The sequence below is a fragment of the Macaca fascicularis genome, chromosome 2, assembly GCF_037993035.2.
Source record: "Macaca fascicularis isolate 582-1 chromosome 2, T2T-MFA8v1.1".
Classification (NCBI taxonomy): Eukaryota; Metazoa; Chordata; class Mammalia; order Primates; family Cercopithecidae; genus Macaca; species Macaca fascicularis.
The window spans coordinates 2,866,646-2,872,645 of record NC_088376.1 but is presented as its reverse complement, the minus strand read 5'-3'; the positions used below and the strand labels follow the sequence as shown (position 1 = coordinate 2,872,645).

Genomic DNA, 6,000 nt, shown 5'->3' with positions numbered 1-6,000 from the left:
TCTCAGGCATGTAATGAGTATTTTTGAAAGTATTAACGAAATATTTTACATTTTCGGTACTAAATCTTCCAACTCCCGTGTGTGTTTTACACTTACAGTGCATCTCTGTTCAGATCAGCTGCATTTCAAACGCTCAGTGGCAACACCTGCTTACTTGCTACCACGTTCAGATCAGCCGCATTTCAAACGCTCAGTGGCAACACCTGCTTCCTTGCTACTGTGTTAGAGGCAGCACGGGGCTAGGCGATGGGTGGGCTTATGGATTCTTAAAATATCTATTTCCAAGTTTTCTACCATAAATATGCATTTAACATTTTATTTAGAAAATTATAGTCTGTAAATATGATCATATCTAGGTTTTGCTTATTTTCTATTTTATTTTAGTAGAAATTTCTTCTTTAAAAGCCGGGCTTTGTCTGCATCTGTGGTGGTCTAAGAACAAAAGGGGCTACTTCCTGTTCGAGAGAGTGAGCCCAGAAAGCATTGACTGGGCAAGGACTGCACCTGGCCCAACTGTGGAGCCTCAGGAAGGGGCCCTCATGGTGGCAGACGGAGAGGGCTGCACCAGGGTGGGTACCTGGGCAGGCTGAGGCCTCCTCTCTACCTGGTGCGGCTTCCTGCATAGGTCTGAACACTGCTCAGACCAAAGCCACCCTGGCCCAGAGCTGGGGTCTGACCAGACATCTCTCCCTGGACCCCACGTAGAAATATGCAACTCCTTCTTAGCAGCTGCATGTCTTCCAAGGAATAGGAGGGACACTATGCTTAAGTTCCAGAAACTGAAGCAGGACTCAAAGAAGCAGGCCAGCTCTGCTCTGCCGCCAAAGGTGAGTGCTTACTGTTTACTGTTGCATTTGGGAACAGTGAAAAAATAATTGTTTACAAAGCAGAGCATCAGAGAACGCAGAGTCCGAGGCGTATAGGAAATACGCACAGGGTGGTTAGCTGGTTGGCTCGTTGGTTGGTCGGGAAACCTCTGTGTGGGAAGGTAGATGAGAATCGGCCCTGTGGCTAGAGACAGCTTGGAAATGGGAAGAACCCTGCGCCAGCCTCAGGACCCAGTCCCCTGACCTCTGTATGTGACCTTGAGCAATGCACTTCCCTACCTGGGGTGTCATGTTCCTCACACACAGGGGATTCAATAGTGTCGCGAGATCTCCTCACACACAGGGGATTCAATAGTGTCGCGAGATCTCCTCACACACAGGGGATTCAATAGGTGTCGCGAGATCTCCTCACACACAGGGGATTCAATAGGTGTCGCGAGATCTCCTCACACACAGGGGATTCAATAGGTGTCGCGAGATCTCCTCACACACAGGGGATTCAATAGGTGTCGCGAGATCATTCCAGTGAAAGCATGTTGTGGTTTTTGCCTCTGGAGGAAGCATTGACAAGTCAGACAGTCCAAAGATGAATTTTAAAATGACTTCAAAGTCTGATTCCTGGGGCAGTTGGGGCCAGAAGAGGAGAACAACCTGCATTTACCATTAGGACCGACATGAAGTGGAAAAGCACTGCCCCAGAGCCGGGGACCTGAGTAGGCAGGACTCGATGAGAACTGCTGGGGCAGACGGCATGAGCAGACACAATACTGCTGATTTTTTTTTTCCCCCAATGGAAAAGTCCTTTTTGTCTGAGGCAATGTTTTCCACAGCTCTAGCGGACTGTGGTCATTTCCTAACAAGATTTTTCCTATTTTGTGCAGCTGTGGTCTGGCATTTCAAACACTGAGTGTTTTCAAGCTGACACTCACTTAGGTCCTCCAGAACTAAAGGCTGGTGGGTCTGGTGCAGTCTGTGCTATAGTCCCTGCCCCTCAAACCATGGGGTACTGCCCTTTTCTTTAATACTTTGGAATTATAGCGTTCGATGCATAAAATTACAAAATATCAGAGCTGTAAAGACTTTGAGAGGCCACCTAGTCTAATATTCTTATTCTATAGAAGGGGAAACTGAAGCCCAGAAAAGGAGAGGAACTGACTCCAAGCCACACGTTCAATTAGAGAGAAGACCACCCTCCTGACTCTTGATCCAGGTCCTCTGGACTCTCAGCCAACACCTGTCCACTACACTTCCTCCTTTGGGGATGTGGGGAGTGACGTGACCAGGAGAAGAGAAACTAACTTGCTATGAATGATTTCATGTTTCATCCTTATGCTTCTACCTCCTGGTTACCTGATGATACCGCTTTCTCTGTTTCCTGATTATTCCATCTTGTTCTTTGACTTTCAGTGTTTATTAGAGATAACAGATGGACTCCATGGACACGCAGGTTCATTCCGTCGACGTTCACCACGAGCCTTCCACTGCTGAGGTTGCAAGGTGAGTAAGTTACAGGTCCATTGTAGCCTGGGAGAGTCACTTTCCCTGTCCGAAGTAGTGAGCACAGCAGGGTCCAAGGAAAGCACTGCTTAGGCAGCACGGAGAAGTGGTCTGCTCTGTCTGGCACAGACTGGGGACTGCAGAAGGAGATCGATTGGCAAATAGAGATCTAACTATACATCATCGATACCGATATTTTGCTTATTTGGTAAATGAGTTGAAATCAATTTCTAGCATATGGGTTGGTGTTTATGTTTAATTTATCATGACCATCAGACAAGGGCCATGAGAAACAGGGCCTCCCCTGGACTGAGCCTCGTATAGTTCTGCCTCAGGTGGCAATTTTGCAGCCCTTTTTTCTACTTTATCTTTTCTGGTATTCAGCTTACACTGTTGACTAAATGCACCTGGCGTGTTCATAGCCTAAAAGCCTCTGCCAACGTCTTTCTCATCCCACTGAAGACACAGCCCTCGGGAAGGGACCGCAGGCTAAGCCAAGCTGAGCCTGTGCCTGTGCCTTTGGCATGTTCAGGAACCACAGTGGGACTAGGGGTTCCCTTTCCACCAGGAGGCTGGGAAAGAGTATGATGGGAGTCAGTCTTCCAGTCTCTCTGAAAAGAAAGTCAGCTTGAAAATGTCAAACGCCTGGTTCAGTTAGACCTTTCTCCAGGTTGTCATTTACTTAGAAAAGGAGCACTGTTAAAGCCTTAAATGTCAGCTTCTTGCCTCTAAAGCTGTGGGATCAGGTAAACCCCTGAGCATTTCAACCTGTACTCCTACACCAAGGGCTGGGCTCCCTGGCTATTAGTGGAGGGCAGCAGACACCCTGCCCAGGAAGCAGCCCCAGGGAAATGTCCACTAGGTACCAAAGATTTTGGGATTTTGGTCTGTCTGTGAGTTTCATGCACCTCATTCCTGAGGGCAGTTCCTAAATCTTTACACTTATATATTTGAAAGATGACAACTCTTTAAAAACACGACTAGACCTGAACTTTAAGTCCCAAGCTTGGGTCCCTTTACCTGGCAGCTCTTCCTACATCCAGCCAGCCGCCTTCTATGAGCTAATCCCTGTCTTGGCTCCTGCCTGTGAACTGCCTTCCCCATCCCTGTGAGGCACCATATGCTTCATGATATCCTCTAAAGAGGACAAATCTCCCTTAGCTGTCCTCTAACTTTTGGAATGTACTGTCCCCTCTACAGTGTTAAAACAAAAACAAAAACAAACAAAACAAATTAAGTTCTAATGCAGCTGGAGAGCTAACGGGCCTCTCTTTCCCAGGAAAAGGAAAACAAAAATTCCAACCATTCCCAGCTCCTGAAAAATCCTGCTGAGAGATATCAGCCTCATTCCGGGCTAACTGCTAACGAGCTTCAATTCACCTATTCAGGGATTGTCCTTTGTTCACTTCTCTGCTACCTGAATTGTCTTCCCACTCTGCCTTCAGACACACTGAACCGGAAGTTCAGGTCAGGGACAAGAGATGGCAAAATGTGAGCCTCGAATCATCAGAGATCACCACAGTAATGTCTTGAAATTCAAGGCAATACGAGTGTGTTACTGGCTTAGTAGCAGCTGGTATTACGAGAAACACTAGGGCATTTCCAGCGCAGATTATTTTAAATGGGAGATTTCTTTTTTATTGTCACTTCTCCATTCTGGTCATAGAATGATTATTGAATATTACTGGGCCCTAACCATATTCACAAAACGTGGTTCTCACCCAGTATTTCCACATTATTGCTCTAGATTGCTTTAAATGGAATATACATGCAGTAATGAGTCAGTTTTAGGAGAAGAGGCTTATCCTCAAACCTTACATAACTGCACTGTAATCTTGACTTTGCTCCTATCCAGCTACTGGGCTGAAGACTGACAAAACAAGTCAGCCAATTCAGTTTAACATCTCCTTTGACCCTGCGGCCCCCTGCCCCCCACACACCAAATTAGCACATTTTTCAGGCATCATTCAGAACAATGGCTCTCAATTTTGGCTGCAATTAGAATCATCAGGGAGCTTTTTAAAAACAGAAAAAAAAAAAAAAAAAAAAATCAAGGCCCAGGCCCTACTCCAAATCAATTAAAATAGATTTGGGGGGATGGGCCTCAGGCATGGGAAGTTTTATAAAGCTGCCGTGTTTATACCAACGTGCAGTCATACATGGGAATCACTGTTTTAAACTTGACCAAAATTAATGATTATAGGTTTTGCTCGCACACCAAGCAGGCAAATTTAATATTTAATATTTATATAAAACGTAAGATCATCCCTCTTTGAATCAAATAAAACCAACAGAAAGGTACATCTATATAGTGCAACCAAGTTGCACAGCAAGAGAACAAAAATAGAGATACTTGCTCTTCTTTATTTTTATTTTTGTTTTTTGAGATAGAGTCTTGCTCTCAGCTCACTGCAAGCTCCGCCTGCCAGGTTCAAGTGATTCTCCTGCCTCAGCCTCCCGAGTAGCTGGGACTACAGGGGTGTACCACCGCACCTGGCTAATTTTTGTATTTTTAGTAGAGACGGGGTTTCACTATGTTGGCCAGGATGATCTCCATCTCCCGACCTCGTGATCTGCCCACCTCAGCCTCCCAAAGTGCTGGGATTACAGGCATGAGCCACCGTGCCCAGCCAAGATACTTGTTCTAATGCCACCTAACTTGGCCAGATTTTTGGAGGCCCTAAAGCACTAACATAGACAAATAACTTTGGACAAATAAGTTTCCACCGAGTATGCACAGATTAAGACTTAACTCAGGGACGAGGGAGGTCACAGTAATGAGCAGGATCCCGAGGTGTCTGGCTTTGGCAGCCATTTCTCCCCAGACTGGGTCTTGCTTCATAGGTGCCCTTTAGATAAGAGGGCCTAACAGACTAATGGGAGCCTAATGGTAAGTGGGGCTAGACTCAGACTAGAAATGTGGCAGGACTGATGCCCCGGGACCTAGGCTGTTCCATTACTATTCCCAAAAGGGGAACATTGCTAAACAGAGATCTGAAGTAGAATCAGCTTGTCCCTGGGACAGGGTAAGGGGAGAGGCGGGAAGTGAGAGGGCTCAAGACAAATGAAAATACACCTTGTTCAGATCTCCTCTTCAAGGGCTCTGCAGACAGAAAAGGGCCATTCTCAGCATCCCCCGGGACAGTTCCACGTCAGGCTCATCCCTCCCTGTACCCACCATGGCCTAAAACGCAGGTTTGACTGTACTAGGAACCGGGGATGTTTGCACTCAGCTACAGTATATCTCAACAGCCATGTGTCAGTGACTTCAGTGTTCCAAAAACCTGGAAAGAAATCTGCTCTCCAAACAAATGTGAAATATTTGCAAGTTAAAAAACAAAAAAAAAAAAACAACAAAAAAAAACCTGAGTCTGTTTTCTATAGGAGAGAAAAGGGACCTGTAAATGTAATTAGAAGGAGATATCTCCCCCATTCTTTTAAAGCAATGAAGGTGTTGTAAGGATTGCAAATCAGACGTCTCTATAAGAAGGACCATTTGGGGACACATGAATTTGGCAAACAAATTCAGGAACGAAGGCTCCGCCTCAGCAGGGAAGGTGCAGACCTGCGGCAGCCAGGATGCCTTTTCTGGAGCACAGTTGATGGGTCATGTCCAGTTACTTCGTTGCCCTCAGGATTGGCCTAAGGTGTGAGTTTGGGAGGCGAGGGATATGGT

The 6,000-nt window shown here is 46.1% G+C and overlaps 1 long non-coding RNA gene across 5 annotated transcripts in view; it reads left to right on the top strand.

Annotated features, from left to right (window-relative positions):
• Window positions 1-515: 515 nt before the first annotated feature.
• Window positions 516-6,000, top strand: part of LOC102128101 (uncharacterized) — a 50,380-nt gene continuing 44,895 nt past the window's right edge. For 4 of the 5 annotated variants that reach the window (XR_012430544.1, XR_012430546.1, XR_012430545.1 and 1 more), the window contains exons 1-2: window positions 516-827; window positions 2,235-2,328. This is a non-coding gene — a long non-coding RNA (uncharacterized lncRNA). Of the gene's footprint in view, window positions 828-1,346; window positions 2,329-6,000 lie in introns of those variants that run through there. The other variant, XR_012430543.1, reaches the window with a different exon arrangement.